Source organism: Equus asinus, chromosome 1 (genome assembly GCF_041296235.1).
Source record: "Equus asinus isolate D_3611 breed Donkey chromosome 1, EquAss-T2T_v2, whole genome shotgun sequence".
NCBI lineage: Eukaryota > Metazoa > Chordata > Mammalia > Perissodactyla > Equidae > Equus > Equus asinus.
This window is the reverse complement of record NC_091790.1, coordinates 204,258,343-204,272,824: the sequence shown is the minus strand read 5'-3', so window position 1 is coordinate 204,272,824 and position 14,482 is coordinate 204,258,343.

Genomic DNA, 14,482 nt, shown 5'->3' with positions numbered 1-14,482 from the left:
TAAATGTACGAGGCATGCTTGTGCTTGCCATAAACTCTGCAAGCTGAGCTTCGAGGCAGCGTTTGCACCTGGTAGCTGATTCCACTTGCATTAGCAAGGAAGCTTTTGGTTATAACCTGGCAAGACTTGCTTTAAAAATTGTTTAAGGGGCAGCCCCTTGGCCGAGTGGTTCAAGTTCTGCACGCTTGGCTTTAGCTGACCAGGTTTGTGCGTCCTCATCCCGGGTGCAGACCTACTCCACTCATCAGCCTTGCTGTGGAGGCATCTTACATACAAAGTAGAGGAAGACTGGCACAGATGTTAGCTCAGGGATAATCTTCCTCACCAAAGGAAGAAAAAAATTGTTGAAAACAAAGATTTGAAGCAAAAAGGTAAGGTAGATTGTCCATACCAAATATAACACGGAACACAAATAGGCTCACACCTCACGTTTCATAGTTGTTGTGTTTAAGTCTGAACGAAGAGTCTGTTACCAGAGGAGTAAGACTTTCTCCTTTAACATGCTTTGATTTATCGTTCTGAACTCTGGGTAGAAGATGTTTATCATGGGGGAAGGAAGAGAAGCAGTGGTTTGCCTTGCTTGTTGTCTATTCTCGTTAGGAATATCATTATTTTCCATTAAGTTTGACTCTCTCAGCTACAGCCCAGGAGTGAATTTTGCACTTCAGGAAATCATATTTACTCTTGCAAGCAACTAACGCCTATTTAGTCAATTACAAATCCAAAGCAATAAAGTTAGCTTGTGATAGTTTTCAAAATTCATTAGAATGACAAAATTCTACCCGAGCTGAAAATTTGTTTTGACAGTTCTCACATTTATCGCAGCAAGGATCTCCTCACTCCCATCCTCACCCTGCAGCGGCTCGAATTTCTAGACTATGGGAGAAAAAAATCTCAACATCCAACATCTACTGAATTTCCAGCACTGAACACAGAACCCGATACATAGTAGGTGCTGAAAAAACAATGTGTTAAATGAATGAGTGCAAGACACTGTCCTAGATACAGACAAGGGGAGGAGGTGGGAGGCAGAGGTGGAGACGTTGAAGATGAGAAGCATAAAATTGGGTCCCTGCTCTCAAGGAGCTTGTTACCTGGAGAGAGAAGGCAGTGTACTTGTGAAAATTAATTGTGTCGTATTTTCTCTAGAATCCTTCTTTAGGTCCAGAGAAGGAGAAGAGTCTAGCATATTTAAGAAACATAAAGAAAACCACCGAGCCTAGCTACAATGTAGTGCATAATTTGAGAGCATGAGCTAGGCAGGTGACGGAGGCCATGGAAGCCATGGCAAGGAGCTTCTATTTCATTCTAATGATGAGAAGCCCCTGATAGGTTTCAGAAGGTAAATGACGTAGTGTGATCTGATTTGCGTTTATGAAAAGTCACTGTGGTTCTAGTGGAAGAGCGATTAGGAGAGAGGAAGGAGGAGGCAAGGGGGCCAATGAGGAGGTGATCGCATTACTCCAGGGAGAGGTAACAGTGGCCTGGTCTACGGGGATAAAAATGGAGAAAGCCAATGGAATGGTCATCTATTTTGGAGATGGAACTCTGACTGGATTTCCAGAATGATTGGGTGGCCAAGATGAGGGAAAAGAAAAAAGTTGAGTGTTCTGTAAATGTTTAGCTTGATAACTGGTCCCCTCCCCTCTTGAACCCCAGATTGGTTCGCTCCAACCTCTCCTACCTTAGAAAAATAGCACCTTATTGCAATCATGAACTTCACCTGACGTGTCAATTTTGAGAGGCTTATTCACCCAAGCAGGGATTTCAAGTAAGTGGTTGGACATATGCTTCAGAACTCAGAATAGTGGTCAGGACTGGAATTATCAGCTGCAGGAGAGTTTTAAAGCAATGGAACTGGATAAAGCTATCTAGAGAATAAATATAGATCGAGGTGAAATAAGACCTCAGGATTAAGCTGTAAGACACCCCCACATTTATGATGCTGCTGGCTGTTGAGAAGGAGCCAGCAAAGGAGACTGAGGAAAAGAGGCCAGAAATGTAGTAGAAAATCCTACTAGGAGGCAAGAGTGAAACAAATTTCAAAGAGCGAGCAACCAACGGGGTCAGATGCGCTCCACTGTCATGAAAGATGAAGCATAAGACCGTCACCTGGCTTAGAAAGATGGAGGCTGTCGGTACATTTGACAAGACCAGTTTCTACACAGTGATAGGAATGAAGCCACATGGAAATGTTTGTGATGGGATAGACCCCAGATATCACCTACTTCCACCATCTCTGGAGAAAGCCATGCCGTAGAGAACATGGGCCTTTTGCCCGAGCCCGAACTTTAACTTGCAGTGGCCATGAGCACGCAGTCTTTGTCACTCTTTGATATGTGTGGGATGTATGCCCCAAAAGGCCAAAAGCAGGACATGGAGCTGTTACAGGACAAATCTCTGATTCATAGAGTGCCTTCCAGTCCCTCCAGCTCACGTTAGTTGTTCATACTCTGTATTAGGAGTGATTGATCTGGGGCCCATGGACCTATGAGTTTAAGAGTGACTGTATGTAAAATTATGTGCAAATACAGTTTTCTAGTGGAAGGGTCCATAGCTTTTATCAAACTCTCAAGGGGTCCATGTCTTCCTCTCAAAGAAAAATATTAAGAACTTTGCTCTACACCAAAGAAATTGTACAGCTCACCAGACTGAGAGAGACCTTCTCTGAGATCAAGCTCCTTTGAGAGGATCATTTATCATCACCCAGGGCGCAAGGCAACGTCTGCACCACAGTCAAGGAAACTCCAAATGGCCCAGAAGCCTAATAAATCACCCGCCCATCACATCGAGCTCTCCTCTAAGCTTTTAGAGGCTTTGATTCCAGGGAAATGTCACTTCTGGGCATGGAGCTTCAGAGGCTGAGAAATGCTAAATGATCCATCAAACCATATGAGGACAGAGCAGGGTTTTAGCGGGAGGCCACACGGCTCTGCATGCAGACTCACAGCTCAGAGCACAGCGCAGTGTCTATGAGAGTCCTCCCGGCCCAGTTTCTGCAGTCAGGCCTCATCGGGCCCTCCGGTTGCAGGTGAGACATGGTAGCCGGCTCCTGAGCGGTCCTCGGCATTCGGGTTGGGTCAAAGCTGTCTCAAGGGCTTTGCTCCACTTTGAATACGCGGGCCCCAGCTGCAGAAATGTGCAGAAATGAAATGATATTGAACCTTTCTCTTCCAAGAATATAAAGGAATTTTAGGACGTTATGCTCTTGAAAGTGCCAGAGGTGGGGCATAAACTCTTCTCTCCACACTCAGAGCACACTGCGCTCCTTGCAGGAAACCACGAGCCGTCTGATGTACAATTTCAACCTTGCGTAAAATTCACGTTCAACTCCTCAGCTGCCACCACCACATTCGGTCACTAGGGAGCCAGCACTAAAGCCCAATTAAGAATTTGACGTTTAGCCCCTAGTGGAAACACGGCTGTCTGTACCCTGAAATACCCTTCCTGGGGAGCGTTCTCAGGCTTGCAGTCAAAACACAAAGATATCCAAAATATTCAGGGCCTGAGGGTGGGGCAGGGGCTCGAGGCAGGAATGATGTCCCTCATACATATTTCTCAATCCCCAAATTTCAAGACAACAGATATTTATTTGGTTACTTTTCTTTATATTTTTCAATTTCTGGCATCCAGCACAGTGCCTGGCATGTAGAAGCAGGATAGTTTTTTTTTTTAATCAATAAGTGAATTGTTGAGAAACTAGGTGAATACTGTATCACTCCGGGTCCAGTCAGAAAACAGAAGGATTTCAAATAAAGGGAATTTAATACAGGAAATTAACATGGGTATTGGAAGAACTGAGAGGCCGAAAGGCGGTGATGAGGCAGCCCCGACATTAGCACCAGCAGGTGCCATTCCTACTCCCAGGTGTGAGGCAGGTCTCCCAGGGCCAGAAGCGGAACGAGCCACAGTGGGGCTGCCTGCCTGAGTCAGGACGGCACTGGGAGGGGCCGCCTGACACGAGCAGGAGACCGAGGAGATGCTGCCTGAGACAGAGAGTGGGTGTGGAGATCCTGACTTCTCTCCTCTACCCTCCCATCTTGCACCAGAGCCTCTGTTGGCCGAGGGCGAGGGGCCTGAGAAAGGCAGCTCGCCTGCAGCCAGAGCAGAGAGGAGACGGGTGGGAGACAAGGCGTCTGAAAGACACAAAGAGCACGGTGGAAAGTTGCCCACCTCTGGGAATTAATGGGATACCCGTACTTTAAAGGATGATATAAGTCGATGTCAGTGCCAAAAGAACAGCACAAACAATGAACACTCAAGTCACTCAGAAGAAGAAATACATTCGCTCCTCAAAGGAAAGGCTTGAGATGTTCCTGGCTGTATCCCAATACACAGAAGGCGTTCCTTCAGAAGGTATTTATTGGGCCGATTGCTAGTGTGGACGAGAATGGTCTGAAAGGATTTCCAGAGGGGACATGGACCGAGTTCCTGCCTTTGAAAGATGAGAAGAATTAAGTTGAAAGGAGAATACAGAAATTCTAGAATGGCGGTTGCATGAATGCAGGCACTGAGATGAAGAGCAGAGAGGTGAGCCTCGCACGGGAGCACAGCTTATCTCCGCTGAACTCTGGAGCGTTGAGCCTCTTTAATGATTCCAGGTGCTCGTGCTGCCTCTGCATCAAGGCTATAAAATCTTTGAAGGTAGGAGTGGTTCCACTTCAGTGTCTTCTCCCGAGCCTCCCACTTGCAAAAGTGTTGATCAGCTGCTGGTTTCAGGTCCTCTGTCTCCCCCGACATCTCCCTTGGACTCTGCTTCTCACCCGCCCCATCATCTTCTCGGTCCAAGAAGGTGGACTACGTCTACGTGTTTATAGCTCCTCCTCACTAAATCCCCCTGAAATACAAGAGATATAAAATAAGAACAACCGAGAGGCCATCGGAAAAGCAGAAAGGTGCCAGCGTGCGAAAATATCTTTGAGAAACTTCTGGATAGTACACAGATGCCGGATGCAGACAGGTGGGAATGGTGGCTCAAGTGCAGACAGCACAGCCCAAACGATCTCAGTGGGAAAGCGGACAGAGGAGGCACGGGCTGACCCCCCACATTTGAGCCTTGGCTCACACAGCAGAGAGTCCCATCTTCCCACCCTCACCAACAAGAGCTCACTGTGATCTTTTTCTCCCTCTCCAAGGGAGGACCATGCAATAATGTGATTAGTCAAGACCTGACACTCCTATTTTACTGGGTCTCAAACCAAGAATGGGACAGGTGCTTCCCATGCCCTGTGTGTCACAGAAGATGCCCCTGCTGCCCTCCCTCCGTGTGCCCCCTCTGCCCAGCTGCACCAGCCCACCTGGAGGGTCTTCTTTCTCTCTCTTCCAGCATCTCTGCCTGCAGCAGAGATGGAGTCATCCAGTCCAACGTGGATTCATCAAATTCGGTCTTCAGTTTGAGGGAGGTCCCAGCTACCTTTGGGGCTAAGCCTCATTCTTCAATCCAGTTTTTTCTTAACTTTTTTAATGGAAGTATAATTATTCAGAAAAGTATACATTTCAAAACAGTTTAAACAGAGAGCCTTACCTTTGGGGCTTATTGGACACACTCGTCACTTTAGATAAAGTGGGCGCTTGTTGCCTTTGTTCTACCAGCTTTTCCTCTGCGTGTGCTGCACCAGCTAAGACCTGAGAGGGAGGAGTCAACAGGAGCCGGAGACCTGGAGCCCTCAGCAGGAGGCTGACCAGTTCCTCGAAGGGACAGCTTCTATTGGCGCAGCCTCTCCACCAGGGCGAGATTTACGCTGAGGAAATGGGGCGCTGACTTTCGCAGTTCCCGATGTAATTCACACCAGATTAATCCAGGTATGTAACAGGCAACAAAGAATCACCAGATACTAGAATAAAACAAACAGTCACAAACAGAGAACCAATTTCAAAATATGCTCCATCAACACATTTTACTGACATCTCCTAGAAAGTTGTGAAATAAACATATAAATCTGCTACACTGGAGGTGTGACTGGCGCAAGCTCACAACAGGGGCGCTGCGAGCAATCCCTCGGCATCTGTGGTGCCTTGTAATTTCAGGCAGAGCCCGCAAATTTTCAGTTAAGTGAATGTAATAATAATTATTATTATTATCAATTATTATTAATAATAATTATTAATGTAATATTGAAGAATGGACTTCTAAATGAACATTAATAAAAGAAAATATCCTCAATAACTAAAATTCCAAGTGGTTCATAGAAAATCTATATGGGGTGTCTGCAGAGAGAGCAAAGCATGCTGCAGGTCTAAGAAAGTAGCGGTGGGTTTATTTAAGCTACCGTTCTCCTCGTAGATTTTTGTCTCTCCTTATGCTTCCCTGATTGGTGGGAATCTTTCTCCTTCTTTCCTTTAGTAGTTTAGAAGTTTTACATCTTATTTCCATTGACTAGTGGTTTTCCTTCCAAATTTAAACAGAAGACCTAAAAATGTGGTCACTGGAATAAGCTGAGACATATTAGTAATCTTAATAGGTTAAGTGTCCCATTAAAAAGCATATTCTGACAGTTTAAGTGAAAGTGCACTCTATTCACAAGAGACTCGTCCAACACCACGTGACGCAGGAAACATTAAGAAAGAAAGGAATAGATGAGACACGTGAGGAAAATGCTAGCAAGAGCAAGCAGGGATAGCAATACTAATATGAGGTTTCAAAGCAGACGTTCTTAAACGGGACAAAGAAGTCATTTTATATTGATTCAAGAGAGAATTCACAAAGAAAATGGAATGGTCCCATATCCTTAAGCACATAATAAAGCATCAAAACGTCTGAGCAAAAGATGTGTATATTCAAGGAAAATTTGGGAAAATCAGAAACACACTTCTCAGAAATAGATTAAATAGAAAAAATGAGATTTAATAATTTGAAAAACACGACTAGCAACCTTGGTATAAAATTTAATAACTATCTAAAATTTTTACACTCGAAAACCAGAATCAACATTTTTAGAGTCCTAATGGAATATTTAATAAAAATTTCGCTAGTTAATAAACAATTTCCATATGTTCTCCCTAAAACAGAGATCTTTCAGAACACACTTTCTAACCATTGCTCCATAAAATTAGAAAAAGACAACAAGAGAATAGTCAAAGTAAATCTAACCACTTAGAACACGTAAAACACTCAAATATAGCTTTTGGACCAAAGAAGAAATCAAAGTAAAAATTGCAAACCATGTGGTTAAAAACACCCCAAGAACGTTCCAGGCCACCACCGAGGCGGTCGCTTTCACAAGGTGTTCACGCGTCTGCAACGGCCCGAAGGCAACGTCCTCTGACCCTTTCCTACTAGGCTGTCTTTTCTCTTCGTCGGGGCTCTTTGTAAAGTACACACTCAGCCTTTTCCATATGTGCTGCAGGCGTGTTCCTCCGGTCTCTCTCTCCTGTTTTGACGTGGTCTGTGGTGTATTTGCGCACACAGAGATTTTACATTTTTAGGTGGCCAGGACTGTCAATCGTCTTCATGTGCTCATGTTTCTAGTCTTTCTCAAGCAGATACGCCTCCTTCTCCCAAGTTATAAAAATAGTATCCTAAAATTTCTGATTTTTAGATTATTTATATCTTGCATACATTTGAAATTTATTTTTGCCTTTGAATGGTGTAGGAGGTCTAGCTTCTTTTGATAAAAAGCCAGTGATGTGAGATGGATCGGTTAAGTGGGGATCCTTCCCTGGTTAATGTGACCGGCAACCTTTATCACATGTTAACTTCTATAGTCCCCTCCCTCTGGCTCTCTTCCTCTGCCTCCCTCTTCCACTTTTAAGGACCCTTGTGGTGACATGGGGTCCCCCTGGATAATCCAGAATTCTCTCTCTCTTTTAAGGTCAGCTGATTAGCAACCTTAATTCCATCTGCACCCTCAATTCCCCTCGTCTCGTAACCTGACATATCCATGGTTCCCAGGATAAGGACGTGGACATTATCTCACCTACTGTGGAGGGTATGCTTGGACCTCTCCTCCCTCTCTGAAGCTGGGAGTTGGGGTCAGCCTGGCCTGACTGCACAAGATCATGAGAGGACCCTGCCTGGGCCTGTGAGCTGGGAGCTTGCATGCCTGCTTGCCACGTGGACCTCAGACGGCCTCAAAGGCAAGAGAGACGGTGACGAGCAGAGGGCCCCGCCCTAGTAGTCGTAGCTCAGCAGGGGCCAGCATGGAACCAGCTCGGCCATGCCTCGTCAGGGGTGTTCCTCCTCCTCCTGTGAGTAGATGAGAGGGAACAGTGGACAATACCCCTCCCTGAGGGGAAAGCACACGTCAGTCACTTGCCTCTGCTCTCGGCTCCATTACTTTCTCTTCTCCCACTTGCTCTGCATTTCAGGGAACTCAGTTTCCCAGGCTTCCTTGCCAAGTGGCTTCCTGGCGATTTTGGCCAATAAAAGGCACTTGTGGCAACTGAGGTGTAAGAGGAGGGAGGAAGCCAGGCATTTCTCCCCATCTCGCTCTGCCTCAGGCCGCATCACCAGCATCTCCTTCCTGACTATAGCTGTCACCAGAAATCCTGTCCCCAGAGCTTCTAGAACCTGCTACATGGTCCAGCTTCTGGATTCTGGCAACACCACTTCCTCCAGTTGTCCCCTGAGACACGGTAGGACACAATAGGGTCGTCTTGTTGTTGTTAATCTCCCTGCTGCTCCTAATCTATTGCCTCCCTGTCCCCTTTGACTTTTCGGGTCTTTTGTCATCCGTGTAACCAATTCCCTGTGTTGAATTCCTTCTGTTCAAAGACCTGGCATGGTTTCTGATTTCTTGATGGATTTGGACTAATACATAGTAGCAAACTCCCTCACGAAAACTCGAGTGTAAAGGAATAGGGCCCTGATTTCCAGAAGAGCCGCATCCTTAGTCAAAAGCGCACAGGAAATGTGCAGAGAACTCGAGTAGCTCAGGTTGTAAAAGATTATTAAGGGCAAAAAGTATCCAGACACTTGGAGGTCTGGATTCTCAGGGTAGAAAATACTGCTCCTGTTCTCTCAATAATTTCCAGCAGACTGATCCACTTATGCAAAGATGTGTCTCGTCCATAGGCAGAATTCACAAATGTCGAGGAACAGCCATGTTGTAGGTGTAGTGGTCTGCTTAGGTGTTTACATGAACAACCTAGGGAGGCAGTTAAAAAGATGAAAATTTAGGTGTCCCAATTCCAAAAACGTAGAAGCTCTGGGTGAGACCCCTGAAAATGCATTTCAGAACCACAAGTGATTCTGACACAGGTAGTCCACGGACTACGTGTGGAGAAACTCTAGGTATGAGCAATGATCTCCAGAAGATTCCTTAAACGTTCTTGGCCTCGGTTTCCCCATCTGCCACATATGGATAATATGACCTCAAAGAGATGTCATAGGATTCAATGAGGCATTGTAAAGCATCTGGCACATGTGGGGCAAGGGTGGCAACAGAGAAAAGGGGTTGGATGTACCCAACAAGTTAATTTTTGCTGAGTGTTTAGGATAAACAACTTTCTCTCATTTTTTAGTTTAGCAACATATTTCTATGTTTTGAAATGTCAACGTTGGTGACTCACATCTAGAGTTGGTATGTCTCCCAAATTCTGTTAGTTGATGAGGAATAGAAATAGTTAATCCAAGCCCAACATCAGTTTAAGCTAGGAAGTCTCTATTTCAAGTAGAATCTAAAAGGCTATCTGATGGATAGAGATACTAGTTTAATTTTTAAAAAAGCTTCTTAACTTTGTAATCTGGTACAATAAGCTGAACGAAAAGAAAACGATCAAAACCTCAGTTAGAATATTTAATTAAGACTAGTTGAATTATTTATGATAAGGGAGTTAGCTCATAAGGCCCAAGAATCTTTTAGAAGCTACTTCTTGTAAATTTAGTTATAAAATGTTGAAAGCTCTGTTACAACTCTTCAAAAACTAAACTTCATCATCTCCTGCCTTCACGCCCCCCTCTCGGAAATTAGCCAATTAAGAACCAGCCAATATATGCAAAAACATGGAGCCTTCTTGATTATGCAGCATCTAATTGTTACTCAATCGTCATTGAGATGGTTTTAAAGTAAGATAACATGCTAGTGGCATTCATGTTAACAAGCCCCATTTATTTTTCACATTATAGGGCTCTCTCTCTGAATGGGGCTTTCTTGTCTCATGGGGAAAACAGTCTGCAAATTCAGTCCACTCCACAGTGACGTCACACCTTTCCACAGAGTCCTGGAGGTGGAGGCAGGGCCAGATGCAGAAAGTAAACACTGCAGTGCAAATGAGCATGGAGATAGAAAAAGAAAGAAAAGAGAACTGCAGGGGATTCAAGAAGGGCAAAGCATTAATCAATTGGCTTTGACTGGAATCTATGAATCTGAATATCTTTTACAGCAAGGAAATGTTTTCATCGGAAAACAAAAAAGTTTAATAGATCAGTGTCTGAGAGGAGGTTGGATTCAAAGACACCAGGAAAATCTTGGGATGGCCACCACACCGCAAGTTTGGAAACAGAATTTAACAGCTGTCACGAGTTGGGGAGGGGGGTTGCTGTAACCACGCATCAAGGATGTTCCAGGTCCAGACCAGCTTTCCACGATGAACACCAGCAATAGAGATCCCTAACCCAGAAGCAGACTTGTGTCCATGTCAGCATCCTCACCGGGCCCTGTTAGGAAGCACATGTGGTCAGTGCATCAGTGAAGATGTAGTAACAAGCCTCAGAGCGTCCTTCCCTCCGCCCTCCCCTGGTCTGGAAAGTTGCCCATTAGATACATGGAAGCTTCTCTAATTCTGGGACCATAGGTCTAGCATTCCAAAGACAAAGCCAGAAGAGAGAATACAAGTTCAAATAAGAAATGTAAGGGAAGCTGCTACAACTACATAGGCAAGTCGACGACGCTGGAAAATTAGATGTCAAGGAAATAGCCAACCCACTGACCCACCGTCGGCCTGAATAGCCAGAAAGGCAGAACCAATACAAATTGAGTCAGGATCTAACAAAATGCAAGTCATTTCTGAATATCTCATGAAAGACTTATAGGGAACCGATGTTAGGCACCTGGGTGGCTATTTTCCAGAAACTCTTTAACAGGCTGATTTTCAACACTGTAGCCAGCTAATGTTTGACATGCAGTAAAAGCACACCACCAAAATATCCATCTAATTCTTCAAACCTTATCATCAAGACAATCCCAACTGATATGGTAAAGTTATTAAAACTCTCACTCAACTGAGAGTTTTCTGGAAATTCATTTATTGGTACACTGTGGGTAAAGCAAGTAAATTTTATGACCATGGTTACTTAGTGACCTGGAACCCCTGGTAACAATGGATGCCCTGCAGAAAAAAGATGTCAGTGATAGGAAGTTGCAAATTGCTTTTCGAACTATTGATGTGGTAATGCCCTAACTATTAAATGTTTTTCTTGTATTCAAACGTACACACGCGTACAAACAGGCAAGGACCCTTGCCAAGAGACTCTAAGAGTAACATTATACTTCAGAATCTTCCGAATAGTCTCAAATATCAAAACCTGAAAACACAGCCAGCTTCTCTGTAAAGACAAGCAGTACTTTCCATTCCATATGTGTAAGTTTCAATTGCTATAATGGTTATAACTTACATTATGGTAAGAACTAACATTTATTGAGCATTTACCATGCTCTAGGCACTATGAAAGGTTCTTTATATAGAATATCTCATTGAATCCTTACAATAAGCCTTTGAAATAGACAGGGTGTTTGATAGAATCCCCACTATATCAAAAGGCAATCAAAACTCAAAGATCCAAAGTGTGTTGGCTAGGATCACACGGCAAGCAAAGACAAAACAGGACTGAACCCAAGATTTTCTCAGGTCCAGTCCAGTGTTCTTTCCATAAATTTTTTTCATAATTTTTTTCCCATAAAATTGCTTTTGGTAAACATTTTCATTCATTTCTATTTTTGTCCCCATTGCACCTTAGAGTCCTGTGTATTTTTTTAACTTTCTATTTGGAATAGTTAAAGATTCAGAGGAAGAAACGGACAGAGAGGTCCTGTGTACCTTTCACCCAGTTTCCCGGGATGGTAACATCTTGTGTAACCGCACCACAGCATCAAAACCAGGAAACCGACATGGGTACAACCCACTGAGGCCATTCAGAGTTCACCAGTACCTGCACTCACCTGTGTGTGTTTGTGTAGGTCTATGGCATGTGCTGTGTGCCTTCCTGTAACCATCACCACAGTCAAGATTTTTTATTTTATTATATTTTACTTATTTATTTATTTATTGCTGAGGAAGATTCAGCCTGAGCTAACATCTGTTGCCAGGCTCCCTCTATTTTATATGTGGGTTGCTGCCTCAGCACGACTGCCAATGAGTGGTATAGGTCCATGCCCGGGAACCGAACCTGGGCCCCAGAGGTGGAGCATGCCAAACTTAACCACTACGCCACAGGGCCAGCCCACAGTCAAGATTTTTAACTGTGCCATCACCACACAGCTCCCTCATGTTACCCCTTTATAGCCACACCTACCTCCTCCCCCTCACCCCTAACCCCTGATGACCACTGACCTGTTTTCCATTCCTGTAATTATATTACTCCGATATTCTCAATCATATTACAAATGTTATGCAAAAGGAGTCATGAAGTATTTCCTTTGGGTTTTTTTTTCTTCATTCAGCATAATTCCATGGAAATTCATCCAACTTACTGCATGTATCAATAATTCATCCCCACTTAGCGCAGGATAGCACTCCATGGAGCAGATGCACCACTTTGGTTAACTGTGCATCCACTGAATGACATTTGGTAGTTCCTGGTCTGGGGCTATTTCCAATAAAGCTGCTATGAACATCTGTGCACAAGTGTCTGTGTGAAAGTAAGTTTTCCTTTCTCTGGGATAAATGCCCAAGAGTGCAATTGCTAGGTTGTATGGCAAGTCCCTTTTTAGTTTTAAGAGGAGCTGCTGAACTATCTTGCAGAGTAGCTGTACCAGTTTCCACTCCCGCCAGCAATGTATGGGAGGTCCAGTTTCTCTGCACTCGTCCCGGCATTGGGTGTTTTCACTATTTTTTGTTTTACCCACTTTCACTGATATGTAGCAATATCTCATATGGTTTGAATTGCATTCCTTAATGGTAATGAAGCTGCATATCTTTTCACATCCTTCTCTGCCATAGGTGGATCCTCTCTGATGAAACATCAGTTCACGTTTTTGTCCATTTTCTAATAGGATGGTTTGTTTTTGAGTTTTCAGAGTTCCTTATGTAGTCTAGACACAAGTTCCTTATTGACCATGTGATTTATCCATAAACATTCTCTGATATTTTCAGTCAGTAAGGCCTTTAAAAATAGAATCGAATGCATGTTGGAGTCCAAAAGATTAAATAAATTTTTCAAGAATTCAAACACTTACCACGTGCTTTACTAAAGAAGCAGCAGAAAGCCTGGACCTTGCTTTCTCAGAATAAGAAACTAGAGATGGACACAAGACCAGGGATATTTCGTATAGAACTGTGAGATGTGGGCAGGACATGTCGAGGGGTCTGCCTGAGGGAGATCCTGCGAGGCAGCTCTGACTGTTGCTTTTCGGACCCATCTGTCATCGCTGCAGCTCATGCGCCACCTTGTGGGCTCCATAAACTCGTCAGGGTCCTGCAAAGTACAAGCTCATATTTGCAAAACATACCCGTTCTCACCCACGCTTCTCTAGAGGAATTGGTGACGCATGAGATTTATTTCTACCCACCGCAGTGTTCATCACACATGGCTGCTTCCAAAAGGAAAGCCAGTTTGGGTAGCACCTGCTGCTTTATTCTTTGGGGCTGGTGAACCACCAGAAGGAAGAAAGATGGCTGAGACACCCACTAATGCAACAGAATCTCATAATGACACTTCACCAGCAGGCATTACAAGTCTCCTCCCGTGCTGTATCACTCCTCCTATGGAGTGTTGCCTCACAGATGGAGGTTATCTGCCTTGAGAAAGCGGGGCTCAGAGCCGGCTGCCGGAGCATCCCTTCTTTGACTCTGACCACCAGGACGGACCTGCAATGGGCATTTCTCCTGGGTACAGTTATTGGTGGGTGCTGCCCAGGCATGTGGCCGCAAAGGCAGATCTCAGCCCCCATCCCCCTTTAGACATCAGAGAACATTAGAACCAACAGAGAACTAAGAAAAATGGTGACTGCAATTTTTTTAACGAAAAACAAAATTTTGTCTGACATATGATTAACTAATAGAGCAAAACCCTTGAAATGAGGACCATCTCATATTCAGGTCATCTAGTCCAGGACCCTTTCTTACTTTGCAACCCAGATACATAAAGCACACAAATGTTATGGGAAGCAGGAACGGGGGGTGGGGAGTATGAGCCCCCATGTTCATTAGCCCCTCCCCACGTGGGTCCCAAGTCAGCTCCCAGGACTTCCTAAGACCTCTTAAATCACAAATTGAAAAACAATGAGATTGCCCTCTTTTTAAAAACTGGAATAATATTTTATTGTATATATACCACATTATCACAAAAGAACAAATATTGCATGATTCCACCTACATGAGGTAT